Source organism: Saimiri boliviensis, chromosome 4 (assembly GCF_048565385.1).
Source record: "Saimiri boliviensis isolate mSaiBol1 chromosome 4, mSaiBol1.pri, whole genome shotgun sequence".
NCBI lineage: Eukaryota > Metazoa > Chordata > Mammalia > Primates > Cebidae > Saimiri > Saimiri boliviensis.
Window position 1 is genome coordinate 151922518 of NC_133452.1, and position 18998 is coordinate 151941515.

At 41.3% G+C, this 18998-nt stretch overlaps 1 protein-coding gene across 4 annotated transcripts in view; it reads left to right on the forward strand.

Moving 5' to 3' along the window:
• Positions 1–18998, forward strand: part of RNF182 (ring finger protein 182) — a 128815-nt gene that overhangs the window by 27431 nt on the left and 82386 nt on the right. The window lies entirely within an intron of this gene.

An 18998-nucleotide genomic window follows, 5' to 3' on the forward strand; every position in this document is an offset into this window, starting at 1 on the left:
AGTCACTGCACTTAACTGAATGACAATATATTTTAAGTGCTGAAGGGAAAGAATTGTCAACCTAGCATTGTATATACACAGGGGACCTGTTTTTAAAAGATAGGTGACTTCATCCCTGTTATCCTATTCAAAACTGTGTCTTTTTCTCCTTCTTTTAGGAGAAAATAGTGACTCTGATTGAGTCACTATTTTTTCCCCCAATTACTCTGAATACTTAATTTTTTTTTATCATAGAACTTACCCCCATCTGACATATTGTATATTTTTCTTATCCATTTAATTATTATCGCTTTTCTCCCCCCTCTCTTCCTTAGGAGAATACAAGCCTCAGGAGGTCAGAGATTCCCAGGGAATAATACATAGAGTCCCTCAATAAATATTCCTGAGGGTTAGGGTGTTATTGATATCATAAATACAGTCTTAACTTCACAGAAGGATGTACAATGATTAAAAAATAAGTTGTTTTAAAAATCCTTCCTGTCATCCAGTGTTATCACAGGATTAGGTCCTTACCAAGCAGACTATGTCTGACTTCTAGGCCAGCTCAGGCCTATCTCTTCTTTCATCACTGCTTCAGAAGGAATCTTGGAATTTTGTGCGGAGAACATAGCCATTTATTCTCTACTGAGGTTCAGTGATGGTTTGGCTTATTTTAGGAGCAACTTTTAAAGACAAAGGTTTTGAGATCCTAGCCAACTGGAGATCAATTAAAATTGAGATAATGCACTTCTGATTGAGTTACTACTTTTTTTCCCCTCAAAGTGTAATTTATGCAATAACAGGTATTTCCTTAGCCTCTTGTTTGAATATTCAAAGTAGTTACAGAAAAAAGTGACAAACAATGATTTTAAGGCTCCAAGCAGTCCAGCTAGTAGAATTGCCAGCAATGCCTTAAAATTCTGCCTTCTAGCCTAGTGTGTATATGAGTGAGTGTGTGCATGTGGGGTGTGCATGTGTATGTATAAGCATGTGGGCATGGTGATATGCATTTGTGAGTGTGTGTATGACTGCGTTGGGTGTGTCTGTGAAACACTTTGGGTTGCCTTATGACCACCTCTCCTTCCTGGCAGTACCTGACTTAATGCTCAGGTCACTGTGGAGATGGCCCCTGCCTGCCTCCCGTGTAGCCTCTGCTGCCTTAGTGACACACAACCCATGTAGCCTCTGCTGCCTTAGTGACACATGTACCCGTGTAGCCTCTGCTGCCTTAGTGACACACAACCCTGCTGGGAGCCTGCTCCTTCCACTAACTCCCTATGACTCCAGGCTGTCATTACCATTGCTTCTTCCTTTGAACTTTCAGTATTGCCATCGACTTCAGTGTTCAGGGAGCTGCTACCTGGAGTCTCTCTGGTCCAACCCAGCTGCTTGCTTGGCTGATCTATCGGAAGTGGTATTGCATTTTTCTACCTTAGGGTCAACTCTTTCTCATCCTCCTTCTGTCCTATCCCTTCCATTTTGACCTTCAGGGAGTGCTTCACTCCTTTACATCTAGTTACTTTCTCTTTATTTTGGAGTTTGAAATAATCATATCTTTTCAAGAACACACTATTCCACAAAACAGTATATGAGTAGTCTCCTTAACACAGTAGTCATGTTTCTATTTTACAATTTTTTTTTTTTTTTTTTTTTTTTTGAGACAGAGAGAGAGAGTCTCACATCTCACTCTGTTGCTCAGGCTGGAGTGCAGTGGTGCGATTTCAGCTCATTGCAACCTCTGCCTCCTGGGTTCAAGTGATTCTCCTGCCTCAGCCTCCCAAGTAGCTGGGATTACAGGCTCCCATCACAACACTGGGCTAATTTTTCTGTTTTTTTTAGTAGAGATGGAGTTTCACCATGTTGGCCAGGCTGGTCTCAAACTCCTGGCCTCAAGTTGATCCATCTGTCTCAGCCTCCCAAAGTGCTGGGATTACAGGCGTGAGCTACTGTGCCTGGCCTATAAATTATGTTTTAATGGCTGATATGGATGTTTCCCTCGATTGTAACTTGACATTTTAGCTGCTTAAAACAAGAAGCTTATACTCAGTAAATGCAAACACTTTTCTCCTCTAGAGATTTATTTTTTTGGCATTTATAAACCTCCCTTTGGACACTTCATTTTTTCCCCATCCTTATGCAACAGAGTATGTTCAGCTTTTGGAAACAATACTTACTAGTTTTATAATTTTGCTAGTTCTTTTCTCCTTTTAATTGCTCTTTGGATTTTCTCCAAAATGTTAGCATTTATCTCCAATTAAAAGGTGCCAAAAACATGGCCACATTTCTTCCCCTATCTTGGAGCTAAGCTAACTTGCTTCCTAATTGAGCAAGGCCTCATCTAACTATGAATATAGCCAACTGAGCTGTAAAAGAAAGAAAGAATCAAATTTTGAGCTCCAAGGACACTTTTTTAAGAAATATAGCACAGTTTGAAAAATTTCAGAGATAGGGTCTCATTCTATTGTCCAGGCTGAGTGCAGTGGGACAACCTTGGCTCATTGTAGCCTTGAACTCCTGGGCTCATGTGACTCTCCCACTTCAGCCTCCTGAATAGCTGGGATTATAGGTGTATGGCACAATGCCCAGCTATTTTTTTTTAATTAATTTTTTTTTTTTTTTAGAGACAGGGTCTTGCTATGTTGCCCAGGCTTGTTTTGAACCTCTGGGCTCAAGTGATCCTCCTGCCTTGGCCTCCCGAAATGTTGGCATTACTTACAGGTGTGAGCTACCACACTTGGCCTGGTACATTTTAAAATTGGGACTCACAGTCCTTTCTGTAACATGATGACTCTCAAACTTTTTTTTTTTTTTCTTTGAGACAGTTTTGCTCTATTGCCCAGGCTGGAATGCAGTGGTGCAATCTCGGCCCAATGCAACCTCCACCTCTCAGGTTCAAGCAATTCTGCTGCCTCAGCCTCCTGAATTAGCTGGGATTACAGGAGCCCACAACTATGCCTGGCTAATTTTTTTTTTTTTTTTTGTATTTTTAGTAGAGTCAGCATTTCACCATGTTGACCGGGATGGTCTCGAACTCCTGACCTTGTGATCCACCCGCCTTGGCTTCCCAAAGTGCTGGGATTACAGGCGTGAGCAACCAGAACTGGCTGGGCCACCTCTCAAACTTTAGAGTCAGCTGTAAAGCTTATTAAAAGGTGTAAGCCTAGGCCTGTCTCATATCAAATTAGAATCTTCAGGAAGTAGGATTCAGGCAAGCCTAGGAACCACTGCCACAACACTAAATATCTGAGGATTAAGGGTCTGTTGTTATAGAGTATTATCTTGAGATTGAATTAGTAGCAATTTGAATGATGTTATTCATTTTAATAAGGGAAAGAAAGTAAGAAGGGGACTAGCAATTAGTGAGTGCAAACTTCAGGGCCCTTGCATCTGCTGTTTTTGCTACCTGGGATGCTCTTTCTCCACATGTCACTTTCCTGTCTCCTGCTCAGCATTAGTGTCAGCTAGAATTTGCTCTGATCAGAGAACTCTTCCATAGAGTTTTTTTTTTTTTTAGACAGTCTTTAGATAGTCTTTTTTTTTTTTTTTTTTTTTTTTAAGGCAGTCGTGCTCTGTCTCTCAGGCTGTGGTGTAATGTCTGCTCACTGCAACCTCTACCTCCTGGGTTCAAGTGATTCTCAGCCTCCCAAGTAGCTGGGATTACACATGCGTGCCACTAAGCCTGGCTAATTTTTGTATTTTTAGTAGAGATGGAGTTTCACCATGTTGGTCAGGCTGGTCTCAAACTCCTGACCTGAAGTGATCCTTCCACCTCGGCCTCCGAAAGTGCTAGGATTACAGGTGTGAGTCACCGCACCTGGTCGATAGTCTTACCTAAAGAAACATCTCCTCTTCTCACTCCCATTTTCTATTACCTCAGCCTGTTTTGTTGCCTTAATAGTACTTACTAATCATTGTCTGAAATGATCTTGTTTATAGCTTTATCGTTTATTGTCTCTCTTCCCCTATTGGAACATACTTCCTAAAACCTCAAGCCTAGGACAGTACCTGGCACATAATAGGTGCTTAAAGGTGAATGAATGAATAAATATGCTAGTTTTATATATACATGAATTCACTGAATCCCCACAGCTACCTAGTAAAGTAGATGTTGTTCTGCCTGTTTCATGGTTGAGGAAACTGAGGCTCAGAGAAAGTAAATCACTTAGGCCAGGCACGGTGGCTTATGCCTATAACCCCAGTACTTTGGAAGGCTGAGGCAGGACGATCATTTGAGGTCAGAAGTTTGAGACTAGTCTGGGCAAGATAGCAAGACCATGTCTCTACAAAAACATAGCTGGGTGTGGTGGTACACACCTGTAGTCCCAGGAGGCTGAGGCGGGAGGATTGTTTGAGCCCAGGAAGTTGAGGCTGCAGTGAGCTTTGATCACACCACTAGAGATAGGGTGAGTATCCATTTCTAACCAAGAAAGGAAGGAAGGAAGGAAGGAAGGAAGGAAGGAAGGAAAGAAGGAAGGGAAAATCACTTGCCCCAAAGTCACTTTGTTAGTGGCTTGTGTTATTGGAATTTGAACCCAGGTCTGTGTTTCTTCTAGTAGCACATATCAAGCTGTAGGAGATGCTGTGCCCAGTTAAGAGAAATGGAAATTATTTCCCTGTCCTCAAGGTGCCTGTATCTCAGTGGGATGACAGATCTGCACATACCTATAAGGACAGGCAAGGTTTAAGTGTGGTGATGACAGTTAACATGGTAGTGATTACTTTTTGAGTTTCCCTTTTCTCTGGGAATGGCACCCCCATACACTCAGTTTTTCAGATGTCTTCTCTTTGTTTCAGCACGAATGGCCATCTAACCACAAATCCTGTTAATTTCTACCTCCTAGTTATGACTTAAATTGCAAGGGATATGGAAATATATCCTCACAGACATCCCTCCAGAGAGGTGACCAAGCTTCTTCAACTGATCTGCTGCCACTGCCTTGTTAGTTCCACACTCCTCCTCTCAATCCATTCTCAGTCTGTAATCTGTCTTTCATTTCATCCATTCCAGAGCCAGTGCCTTGTAAAACACATTTTATTTCATCTCTTTGCTTAAGACTCAAGAGCTGCCCATAGCTCTTAATATAAAGTCAAAACTTCTTGGTGGCTCAGTCACTCTTAATTCTTTCAATCTTTCAGCCTCTTTTTCTTTCTTTCTTTTTTTGTTTGAGACAGAGTCTCACTCTGTAGCCCAAGCTGGAGTGCAGTGGTACGATCGCGGCTCACAGGAATCTCCACCTCCAAGGCTCAAGCGATTCTTAGGGCTCAAGCGATTCTTGTGCCTCAGCCTCCTGAGCTGCTGGGACTACAGGTGCACACCACCACGCCCAGTTAATTTTTTTGTGTTTTAGTAGAGACAGGGTTTCACCATGTGAAATAGCCCTGGCCTCCTAAAGTGCTGGGATTACAGGCATGAGCCACTGTACTCGGCCTCTCAGCCTCTTCTCTTATTTTGTCCTTTCCCACTCTACATTCCAGCCTTCTGCTGCTTCATACATCAGCTCTTGCCTCCTGACCTTTGCCCAGCTGTTCTTTATTCCTGGATGATTCCTTCCCTCACTCAGGCTGAACACCTCCTACTCACCTAGGAAGCCCTCTCTGATCACCTAGGTCAAACTAAGTGCCCCTCATCTGCACTTCCATAATACACTATTCATCCTCAAGCCATTATAAACAGTATTGTAATTAATTTTTGGCTATATCCTCCAAGAAGACATGTTCATCATTGACTGTTAGTGAATAGCATTGTGCCTGACATTCAGAAGGTGCTTACTACTTTGTTGTTGGTGATACACAATGGAAGTAGGTTTCTGGTGATATAAAGGCATTTGTGATGGAATTACAGGCAGAAGGGGAGGATCCATTTTGACAGACAGAAGCCTGGTCCTCTGTATTGTCTACAAGCACTGCTGTAACAAAATACTACAGACTAGGGGACTTAAGCAACAGAAATTCGTTCTCTCACAGCTGTGGAGGCTAGAAGTACAGGATCAAGGTGTGGGCAGAGTTGGTTTCTGCTGATGCCTCTCTCCCTGACTTGCAGATGGCGTCTTCTTGCTGTGTCCTCCTGTGAGCTTAACTCAGTGTGCAGTGTTGATATGGTTTCACTGTGTCTCTACGGAAATCTCATCTGGAATTGTAGTTCATGTAATTCCCATGCGTTGTGGGGAAAAAAACCAGTGGGAGATAATTGAATCATGGGGGCAGTTCCCCCGTAATGTTCTCATGGTAGTGAATAAGTCTCACGAGATCTGATGATTTTATGAGGGGTTCCCCTTTGGCTTGATTCTCATTCTCTCTTGCCTGCCATCAGATAAGATGTGACTTTCACCTTCTGCCATGATTGTAAGACCTCCCTAGCCATGTGAAACTGTGACTATATGTATATATATATATATATATATATATATATATATATATATGTAATTTTTTTTTTTTTGAGACAGAGTCTCACTCTGTCACCCGGGCTAGAGTAAATGGTGTTGATCTCAGCTCACTGCAACCTCCACCTCCTGGGTTCAAGTAATTCTCCTGTCTCAGCCTCCTGAGTAGCTGGGATTACAGGTGCAAGCCACCACGCACGGCTAATTTTTTTAGTTTTAGTAGAGACGAGTTTCACCATGTTGGTCGGGCTGGTCTCAAACTCCTGACCTCAGGTGACCTGCCCACTTTGGCTTCCCGAAGTGCTGGGATTACAGGCGTGAGCCACTACACCAGGCTGAAACTGTGAGTTTATTAAAAGCTCTTTTTCTTTATAAATTATCCAGTCTCTGATATGTCTTTATCAGCAGTGTGCAAACAGATGAATACAGTGAATTGGTACTGGAAGCACATCCCTGTGTCTCTTCTGCTTCCTGTAGGGACACCAGTCATATTGGAAGAGGCCCCACCCTAATGCTTAAACATATACAGCCTTGTTTTAACTTAATTGCCTCTTTAAAGGCCCCATCTCCAAGTAGTCAGATTCTGATGTACTGGAGGCCTGGGCTTAAATATATGAATTTGGTGAGGGGACAAAATTTCATGACACTCCCTTACCTCCATTTGGACAATCTAAAGGTCTGTGCCAGCTCCGGAGCGCCCTGAAGAATGGGCTGAGGTCTCTGTTGTGAGCACAATAGCTTCTCCTTCACCCATTTCCTGCCTTCCCCATTTTTCCCCAGGTGGGTCTCCTTGGATGGCATTACATTGCTAAAAATGGCAGATAAATTGACTTCATGCCACTCTGTCTTAGAATCTGTCTCCAGAGACCTTCTATGACCCTCAACGTAGAGGAGACTGTGGCTACTTATACTGCATATACTGCAAATTCTGATCTCTGCTGAGGCAATATCACACTAAGTGTGATTGAAGACTTTATTCTCTGAGGAGCAGCACCATTTTAAGAGAAAGAGGTGATAAATTACCAGTCTGAGGCATGACATTTGTATAATCCTCAGAAGCTGAAAAACTACAGAACAGAGAGTATTAGATGAAGTTTCAACCCTGAGACCCATTTTATGTACCTGTTTTCTGTCTCTTTAGTTCCTTTCTGGAGTCATTACATTGCTAAAAATATATGCAATCCCGTTTTACTTTTAGAGCTTCCTTTCCAACAGGCTGCTGATTTTGTTGTTTAAATAGGCCCACTGACCAAATGAAAATCAGAAGGCTTATCATTGCACATGTACCTTTCTGCTGGTCTTTAGGTCGTGGATTTTGAAATCTCACATTATTTGACAACATGTTCAAGAGAAGAGGCATTATGCCCGACTAGTACTGGCATTGTAGATGGCAGAATATCTCAGGGTACTTAGGAACTGGTTTAATGAATGCAAAGCCTACCTTTTTCCCTCTCCCTAAGCGTGTTCCTAAGAAGTATGGTTAGAATGTAGTAATCAGTAAGTTTGAAAAATTCAAAGTTCTTACCATGTGTCTAGGTGGATTCTGGCTCAGTGTTTGGATAGCCCAGGAAGATTGGTGGACGGAGTGATGGAAGGTTCTATAATAGCTCCTCCAGCATCTGCCCTTTCCTGCTTCCCTCCAGGTGATGTCTTGGTTCTTAGAGGGCTGTCAGCTATTCTGCGATGAGGCATTAGCTAATAATAGCTGGTCCTATGCATCGTGCCAGGAATCTATGTAGCCCTGCAATCGTTTAAATTATGAATTCAATTTTGGATTGACAGACTGTGCCAAATATGACTTTAATCAGAGTATGCTTATTAAGGTCAAAATCTGTGAGAACGCTAGAATTACCAGAACCAAGGCACTCTGAATCATACAGTCCTAGCACTAGAGCTGTCCTGAAAGCACAAGGTGTTTTTTTCATTAAACCAGTATTGGTTTATTTATTTATTTAATTTAACTTTTTTTTTGACACAGGGTCTCCGTCTGTCACCCAGGCTGGAGTGCAGTATCATGATCTCGGCTTACTGCCATCTCCACCTCCTGGGTTCAAGCAATTCTCCTGCCTCAGCCTCTTGAGTAGCTGGGATTACAGGCACACACCACCATATCAGGCGACTTTTTGTAGTTTTAGTCGAGCTGGGGTTTCACCATATTGGTCCGGCTGGTCTGGAACTCCGGACCTCAGGTGATCTGCTCACCTCGGCCTCCCAAAGCACTGGGATTACAGGTATGAGCCACTGTGCCTGGGCTAAACCAGTATTGGATTTACTAATTCATGTATTCACTCATCAAACATTTCCTGGCCTTGATCCTGGTAACAAAGAGCATTAAGACAGTCTTCACCTTCTAGGACAGGGGTTGGCACACTTTCTCTCTAAAGGACCAGGGAGAAACTATTTTAGGCTCTGTGGGCCATGCGGTCGGTGTTGAAACTGCTCAATTCTGCCATTGTAGTGCAGAGGCAGCCAAAGACCATACATAAATGAATAAGAATATCTGGGTCCCAATAAAATATTATTTAAGGATGCTGAAATTTAAATTTCATGTAATTTTCATGTGTCAAAAACATTATTTTCATTTTTAACAACCATTTGAAAACGTAAACGTCATTTTAAGCTCATGAACTGTACAAAAATCAGATGGTGGGCTGCATTTGATTCATGGGCCACAATTTACAGACCTCTGTCTAGGAATGAATTATTGATCTCTTTGTGGAGATGGACATGCAAATAGGTAATTCCCATATGACCTGTAAATGTCACAATCAGTTAAGACTGTACTATGGGAATCCAAGGAGGAAGCCATGAATTCTGCACCAGGGTATGAAAGGAACTTCGCAAGGGAGTAGATGTTTGATGTGGATTTTGGAGGAGAGTAGGTTTGCCAAGAGAAGCAGCAAGAGGACCTTTCAGATCATCAAGATATATAGTGGAATAAGGGCACTGATTTTGAGGCATAATGAGTGGTTCAGAATACCTAGAGCATAGAATATAGTATGATGGGAGGTGGTGAGATAGGGGAAAGAGTTTGAGTGGGATGAGTGATGGGACTAAAAAGACAATGAATCAGCTGTTGTGTCAAGCCATTGAGCCTGACTTTATACGCAGTGTAAACCAACAGAAATTTAAGCAGGAAAAGTACCCGGTCAATTTTTTTAATAATAAAATTTTTAGTCATAAAAAAGTCAAAGACTTACATAATATACCTGTCAAGCAGCTTCAGAAATAACATTAAAAATACTACTGAAGGTCACTGTTACCTCTCTCTAATCATATGAGTTAATCCCAAAGGTAGCTGCTATCCTGAATTTGGAATTTATCATTCTTATCCTATTTTTATTTTTACTTTTAATACATATATGCATGCATCCAAAGTTATGTATATGTGTACACACACACACATATATATATAAATTATAAATATGTGTGTACACATATATATGACTATGAATACAATATTTGTTTTGTTTGTTTTTTTTAGAGTCTGGCTCTGACACCCAGGCTGGCGTGCTGTGGTGTGATCTCGGCTCACTGCAACCTCCGCCTCCTAGGTTCAAGCAGTTCTCCTGCCTCAGCCTCCCAAGTAGCTGGGATTACAGGTGTGTGCCACCACACCTGGCTAATTTTTTGTATTTTTAGTAGAGGCGGGGTTTCATCATGTTGGCCAGGCTGGTCTCAAACTCCTGACCTCAGGTGATCCACCCACCTCAGCCTCCCAAAGTGCTGGGATTACCGGCATGAGCCCCCATGTCTGGCCTGGGTATGGTATTTGTAATGTATATAAAATATATGTGCATACACACATATATCATATTTTTGTATGCTCTGTAACTTGCTTTTTTCATTCAACATCATGTTTTTGAGATTAATCTATGTTGATACATGTAGTACTAGTTTGTTTATTCATTTCATTGCTGTATAAGATTTTATTTTGTAAACAGACCATAATTTATTTATTCCTGTAGATGGACATTTAGTCCATTTGAGCTGTTCACTTTTCACCATGTTCTAGTGTCTTTTGATGCACAGAAATTTTACTTTTAATGTGGTCTTTTTTTGTTTGTTTGTTTGAAACAGAGTCTTACTCTGTTGCCCAGGCTGGAGTACATTGGTGCAATCTTGGTTCACTGCAACATCCACCTCCCAGGTTCAAGTGATTCTCCTGCCTTGGCCTCCTGAGTAGCTGGGACTACAGGCACCCACCACTATGCCCAGATAATTTTTGTATTTTTAGTAGAGATGGAGTACCACCATATTGGTCTCAAACTCCTGACCTTGTGATCCACCCACCTTGGCCTTCCAAAGTGCTGGGATTACAGGTGTGAGCTACTGTGCCCAGCCAGTCTTTTCTTTTTAAAGAAATGCTTTCTATCCAAGGGTCATAAAGATTTCCTACTGTCTTTTCTTCTTAAAGTTAAAAAATTTGCTTTGTTCTTGCTATTAAGAGGTAGAAATCTGATCATCTGTTTTTTTCCCCTTGTGTAGATAGACAATTATTTTAGAATCATTTAATAAAGAGTCCATGTTTCCCCATGTTATGGGTAGAATTATGTCCTCCTAAAATTCATAGGCTGTGACTCTAATCCCCAGTACTTTAGAATGTGACCATGTTTGCAGATAGGGTCTTTAAGGAGATAATTAATTGAGGTCATATGGACGTGGCCCTAATCCAATAGAACAGGCATTTTTTTTTTTTTTTTTTTTTTGGAGACAGAGTTTCGCTCTTGTTACCCAGGCTGGAGTGCAATGGCGCGATCTCGGCTCACCGCAACCTCTGCCTCCTGGGTTCAGGCAATTCTCCTGCCTCAGTCTCCTGAGTAGCTGGAATTACAGGCACGCGCCACCATGCCCAGCTAATTTTTTGTATTTTTAGTATAGACGGGGTTTCACCATGTTGACCAGGATGGTCTCGATCTCTCGACCTCGTGATCCACCCACCTCGGCCTCCCAAAGTGCTGGGATTACAGGCTTGAGCCACCGCGCCCGGCCTTTAGAACAGGCATTTTTATAAGAAAAGGAGATGAGGACTCAGATGTGTATACACAGAGGATACAGTGAGGGGGGCCATCTGCAAGCCAAATAGAGAAGCCTTAGGGGAAACCAAACCTACTGACACATTGATTTAGGACTTTCGGCTCTCAAAACGGTGAGATATAAATTTCTGTTGTTTAATCTACCCAGTCTGTGGTATTTTGTTTTAGTAGCCGAAGGAATCTAATACATCCTCTCCATGCCCCCAAACACACACAATTTGCCATGATATCTCTGGCATATATCAAGCGTCCACATGAGCATAGGAGTGTTTCTATTGTGTTTCATTCTTGGTTGTCTCTACATGAGTACCAAAGACATACTAGTCTTCATGCCTGATATTGCTAATCTTCCAACTTTGTTTTTCTTCACAATTATCTTGGTTATTTTTGTCCCTTTTTTTCCCTCATGTATTTGGAAATCAGGTTGTCAGGTCTCACCAAAAATGTCATAGAGTTTTTATTGAAATGGTATGTATTTAGAAATTAATCTGCAGAATACTGCATTGACCCATCCATGAACTTGGTACATCTCTTCACTTATTTAGGTTTTCTGTCAAGTAGTTCAATAAAGTTGTATTATTGTTTACTTAAAGATCTCATACACATTTTATTAGATGTATTTCTTGTTGCCTTATGCTTTTCGTTGTCAGATTTAGTTTTTAAGAAGATAAATTGGGTGAAATCAAGGATGGGAAGAGACTTGGAAGCAGAGTAGTCACATGGTAATTTCAGTTTAATTAAGTTAAATAAACTTGTAAGAGTTTGAACTAAGACAGTGGTGATAAGTTTAAAAGAAAGGAGTCTTCCTGGAGTGATTACTGTAATATAAGTTTAATATTGATTATGTATGAGAGATGGGGTTGTCCAATAGGAAATTGAGAATATTTTTGATATAGAGTTTAGATAAATAACCTGGTTAGAGATGTGTGTTTGGGAGTCATTAGCATAGTCTTTTGATTTATTTTTAGTTTGCATTAGAACTTAAGTGGGGAACTGGGATGCTCATTACTGGATAAACTTAAAGACCCCAACAGTATGGTTTTGCTATGATGAAGTGTAGCTCCAGTATATTATGTGTGGGGCCAGGTGTGATGGCTCATGCCTGTAACCTCAGCATGAGATTCAAGACCATAATCTCAGCTGTAATCTTGATATCATGAGTGTAATCTCAGCAAGAGATTCAAGACCACCTCAGCCTGAGAGGTGGGAGGGTCACTTGAGTTCAGGTATTCAAGACCAGCCTGGGCAACAAACAGAAACCCTGTCTCTATAAAAACTTTGAAATAATTAGCTGGGCATGGTGCCACATGTCTGTGGTTTCAGCTACTAGGGAGGATCACCTCAGGAAACAAAGGCTGCAGTGAGCTGTGACTGTGTGGCTGGACTCCAGCCTGTGCGACAGAATGAGACCCTATTCCAAAAAAAAAAAACTATATTATGCATGGAGAAGAGTGTATTTGTTTCCTGCCATAACAACGTACCATAAACTGAGTGGTTTAAATAACAGAAATTTGGCTGGGAGCAGTGGCTCATGCTTGTAATCCTAGCACTTTGGGAGACCAAGTGGATGGATTTCCTGAGGTCAGGAGTTTGAGAACAGGCTGACCAACATGGTGAAACCCTACTTCTACTAAAATTAGCTGGGCATGGTGGTAGGATGCCTGTAATTCAGCTACTCTGGAGGCTGAGGCAGGAGAATCACTTGAACCCAGGAGGTGGAGGTTGCAGTGAGCCAAGATCACGCCACTGCACTCCAGCCTGGGGAATAGAGTGAGACTCCCTCTCTAAAAAAATAAATAAATAAGTAACAGAAATGTATTTTCTCATAATTCTTGAAGCCAGAAGTTCAACAGTAAGGTGTCAGCAGTACTGTGTTCCTGGACCTGCTCTTGGGGAGGATCCTTCCTTACCCTTTCCAGCTTTGGGTAGCCCCAGGTAGCTGTTTGATTGTGGCAGCATAAATCCAATCTTTGCCTCCATCTTGATGTAGCCCTCTTCTCTCTGTGTATTTGTGTTTTCACATGGCATTGTCCTCTCTGTGTCTCTTTTACCTCTTCTTCTAAGGACACTGGTTGCATTGGATTAAAGGCTCATTCCACTGCAGTATAACTTCATCGTAACGTAGTTAATTATATCTATTTCCAAATCAGATCACCTTCTGAGGTACTGAGGGTTAGGACTTCAACATAAGTTGTGGACGACACAATTTAATGCATAATAAAGAACAACATCTACCTTTCAGAAACAGATAAATCAATTAGTCATAGAGTTACATATTTAGACAGATGAGAGGTAGGAGAATACAGCAAAATTTCTGCTTTTTGGTGCATATGACATGCCATAAATTTGAAGATTATCATGTTTAAAGTCAATTTTTTGGGGTGAAAATGGTTCTTCCCATGAAAACTGGTGACTTTTATGATGGGGAGTCTATTCATTGATGGAAGTCTAGATAAGCAGGGACTTTTTTCACCATGATAAGCTCTGGAAAATCCTTCAAATATCTTTGAGTGCTTACTTCATTTACCTCGCTAAATCACAGCAGGGTTTGCGTTGTAGCAATTAATGGGTTTTAATGAGGGAAGGAAAAGTTTAAAATTTCTTATAATAAAAGGCTACTGTATTGACTTACATAGTACTCAGCACCCTCCCCACACATCTTTGAATGTATGTGGTGGGGTAAATTTCCTCCATCATTAGGCTCCAATAGCATTTCTGAAGTTTCTGTGGAAAGTAGACCCAGGCAGGGGGTGTGGCTTAGCAGCATTCATGTGGTCTCTGGGGTGAGAGGCCACCAGCCAAAGGTGAATTTTCCTTCCACCTCCACCATGGCCTCTCTCTTCTATGCAGTGGCTGCCACCCACTTTCAGACCAACTTATAGTTCCTAGCTGATAGAATTGGGAAAGGGGAAGCAGGGAAGAGAGGGTCAAAGGATGGCAAGTGAGAAAAGCAGGTGGGCTTTGTGGGGCTTTACGTGCCTCTGCTTGGACTCCAGGCCATTGTGCTCACCAAGAAAACAGCCTATTGTCCTCAGGAACCCCAGCCTGTAGATGACTTGGAAGACTCCAGGGATAAAGATACCTAAAAACTTGGATGATCCTACTCCTTGGATGTGTTTGCCTCAGGTTGTTATTAAGCTTCTTGCTGTCACCAAAGGGGGAAAATGGAAACAAAGCACTAGCATTTTTTCTTTATTGGATTTAAAAAAATTTATAATTGACACATAATAATTGTACATATTCTTGGGGCACATAATGATGCTATGATACATAGGTAATGATCAGATCAGGGTAATTAGCATATCTATCCTTTCACACATTTATTATTTCTTTGTGATAGGAACATTCAGTATCCTTCTGGCTATTTGAAACAATATATTATTGTTAACTATAGTCATCCTATGGTTGTATTAGTCTGTTCTCATGCTGCTAATAAGAACATACCCAAGACTGGGTAGTTTATAAAAGGAAAGAGGTTTCATTGACTCAGAGTTCAGCATGGCTAGGGAGGCCTCGGGAAACTTACAGTCATGGTGGAAGGGGCGGCAAACATGTCCTTCTTCACATGGCAGCAGCAAGAAGAAGTGCTGAGCAAAAAGTGGAAAGCCCTTTATAAAATGATCAGATCTGGTGGGAACTAACTCACTATCATGAGAACAGGATGCGGAAAACCATCCCCATGATTCAATTACCTCCACCTGGTCCCTCCCATGACACACAGTGATTGTGGGAACTACAGTTCAAGGTGAGATAGGGGTGGGGACACAGCAAAATGATATCAGGTGGTATAGAACACTAGAACTTACTCCTTTTCAAATTTTTTATTTTGTATTTTTATTGAGATAAATTTTTCTTCCTGAATTTTCCTCCCTCATTGCCCTCTTTTTCCTCTGTAGCAATACCACATTGTCTACAGTCTCTTTCATAGGAGAAATTTTCCAATATTTGAAGACATTAGTCATGTGGATTCTTAATATCACGTGGCATGCTCCCAGCCTCCTTCACTACTTACCAGTGCTATTACCTACCATTTACTGAGTACTCACTATATGCTAGCTATCATGTTAAGCACTGGACAGATGTCATCCTGTTTAATCTTCAGAACAATGCCATGAAATAAATATTATTACCTCCATTTCAGTGATGAGGAAACTCAGGTCCAGAGAATTAAGGAACATGCTCAAAGACACACTCCAGGCAAATAGCAGAAGTAGGATTTCAACATGTGCTTGTACATGTGTTTGCTGAGCAGTCCAAATGTGCTGGAGTGTGAACACAAAACAGCTTTATCTTTTTCTAACTCCTTGTCTTCAGACTGTACTCTGTTGACTCTTCCTTTCTTGTTGGCAGATGGATTCCCTACAGGACTCAGGAGCAGGTCTCATAATTTCTAAGCAGTTTCCACACCTTGGAGCAGGAATCAGTTAGGGTTGTTCTTGACTGCAACCAGCAAACTAACAGTGGCTTAAGCACAGAAGAACTTAATGATCTCATGGGTGACCTGGGTAGGAAAGGACCCTGGTCTACTCTACAGCTCTACCAGTCTCTCTCAACTTGGAGTCCAAAGGCATGACCTTCCTTTGGAATAACTTCTCTTTCTCCCACTTCTGGGCTCAGCTCCTTGGCAGTGAAAAATTAGAAAGAATAAACATCTCTTACTCAGTGACCTATGGGTGCAGCCTCCTTTTTGCTGGTTGTCTCTGCTTTTCTTGCTTCCATGGACTGGCCTTTGAGGTCAGGTGGGTGGCAGCATCCAAATGCTGGCGCTCTTGAGCTACAGGCATTTTATTTTGCTTTATTTTTTAGAGCCAGATATGCTTCTCCATGGAACAATTCTCTGATACTGGAGAGTGGGATCAGCTTGCCCATTTGCACTCTTCCTTAGTGCCCGCCATCACCTGCACAACCAGGCTTTTTGCTGCTTGGGTTCTTTTGCTTGGTGAATTGCAATAAGAAAATGGCTTAAGGCTAACTTTCTTCCAGTGAATCTGTTGGTGTATGAGGCACTCCTGTACTCTTGCTGTACCGTATGATGGAAGGCAGGCTGATCTTCTGTGGGTTCTTGTTCCACTTTACTATCTCACTCTGGTCATTAATGTAATTCTTTTAATTTAAGGACATTAAATTGGAGCTTTATTCAGAATGTCTAAGAATTCCAAATGGATCAAATCTCAATGAAAGGGAAATTGTTTAATAAAATGTAATTCAATTTTATAGTGAGATACTTTGTGGTCATTAAAAATCATGTTTTTAAGGAATAGTTAATTTCATGGGACTATGTTCACAATATAATAGAAAAAATGGTAAGTGGTTTACAGGATAATCCCATAATACACATAAACACATACACATGAAAACACACACACACACACACACACACACACACACACACGCACTAGTACACCTTAGAAGAAATACAACACAATGTTAATAGAGGTCTTGTCTGGGCAGCAGGATTATAGGTTACTTTAATTTTCTTTGCTATAGTAGGGTTTTTATTTTTGTTTTCCTTCTCTCATTTTCTGCAACCACTATATATTGCATTTTTAAGCAAGGAAAATATTTTAATTCTATCTGAATTTTAAGTAATATTACCACGAGTCTTAAAATTTTTGCCACTTGTAATAAAGGCCATGATCTAAGACTCCATTAGAAATAGCGTGGAAACCATTGTGAAAATGAAAAATGGTGAGGATGAGCAAAGAAATGCCTGTCTAAGCATTTCACCAGCTGCTAAGGGGATCTGTGGTTAAGATCAGACACTGCTCTATGTTACTTATAATTGTGGTACATAATAATGATTCAACTAACTACACAGTAAATTGAATATACTTCTCATTCCATAGTGTGGCTCCAGTTACTCTTAGTAAATCCCCTGGCTGTCTTAAAAGATTTGAGATTGAAAAAGAAATCCTTTCTGCTCTCACTATAGATTCCAATTATTTTTTTAATTAACAAGTTCACTCCCTAAGCAGATTGGACCCAAGAATGAGATGCTACAAAGCTCTTCTTGCAGGTACCCACAACCTCAGTGACTGATTCTCTTGAAGAGCCTCTCAATTTGCTTGAGGGTGGAGAGAAAAACGTCCTTCCCATGAAACTGCAGTCTCTACTACTCCAAATATTCTTTTTCCCTGTTTTCTTGGGATGGAGGCTGGGTGGTAGCAGGGCCAATTCTTTATTTCTTTTTTCTTTTTTGAGATGGAGTCTCGCTCTGTTGCTCAGGCTGGAGTGCAATGGCCCGATCTCGGCTCACCTGCAACCTCGGCCTCCTGGGTTCAAGTGATTCTCCTGCCTCAGCCTCCCAAGTAGCTGGGACTATAGGGACGTGCTACTACACCCAGCTAATTTTTGTATTTTTAGTAGAGATAGAGTTTTAGTATGTTGGCCAGGCTGATCTCAACCTCCTGACCTCAGGTGATCTGCCTGCCTCGGTCTACCAAAGTGTTGGTATTACAGGCGTGAGCCACTGTGCCCAGCCCTTTATTTCTTAATAGGTCAAAGAGGTATCTCAGTTGTTTGGCAGCTCTCTTGAGGAACTGGAGGGCTTAGCACCTCTTTATACCGTCTTTGGGTTTTACAGGGTCTACAGGAAAAGGCCTAAATATCCTGTTACACGCTTAGTCTTGGTTATTCTCCTCACCTCACATATTTTACTAGAGACACTATTAAAATATACTGCTTCACAAAGCAAATTTTCCCATTGCTGAACTTTCATAGCTCTTTGAATTGGAGGTTTCTTTGTGTAGCTGTCAGGGCAACCAAAGAAAATTGTAGACTAGGCAGGGTGTGGTGGCTCATGCCTGTAATCCCAGCACTTTGGGAGGTCAAGATGGGAGGATCACTTGAGCCCGGGAATTTGAGACCAGCCTGGAAACATAGTGAGACCTTGTCTCTACAAACAAAAAAATGAAGAATTAAAAATTAAAATTAGAAAAAGGGAAAATTGTAGGCTAGATACTATGAAGTGCCTGGCACAATGCCTAGCTTATTGTTGGCAGGGTAAAAATGGTAATTATTCCTTATATTTTCTTTTTCCCTTTTTTTTTATTTTGAGACAGTGTCTCACTCCGTCACCCAGGTTGGGGTGCAATGATGCAATCTTGGCTCAGTGCAATCTCTGCCTCCTGGGCTCAAGCAATTCTTAGGCATCAGCCTCCTTAGTAGCTGAGACTACAGGTGTGCACCACCATGCCCAGCTAATTTTTGTATTTTTAGTAGAGATGGAATTTTGTCATGTTGGCCAGGCTGGTCTCCTGACTTAAGGTAAACTGCCCAACTCAGCTTCCCAAAGTGCTGGGATAATAGGGGTGAGCCACTGTGCCAAGCCTCTGTATTTTCAAGTCAAAATGATTCAAATACTGTTCCTAACTGTTAACATTTTAAAATCAGTTTACAGAGGTTCAGTATTGCTCCTTTTGATAATGACAGCTCACTTTAGGGCACATACTGTTAGGAATACTTTTGGCTGCAAGTAACATAATACCAATAAGTAGTAATTCATGCTGCAAAGTATTGAATTATCTCACTTAACAAGAATTTTGTGGGTGGGCATTTCCAAATTTGATGCAGCAGCACAGAAGTGTCTTCAAGGACACTTCAA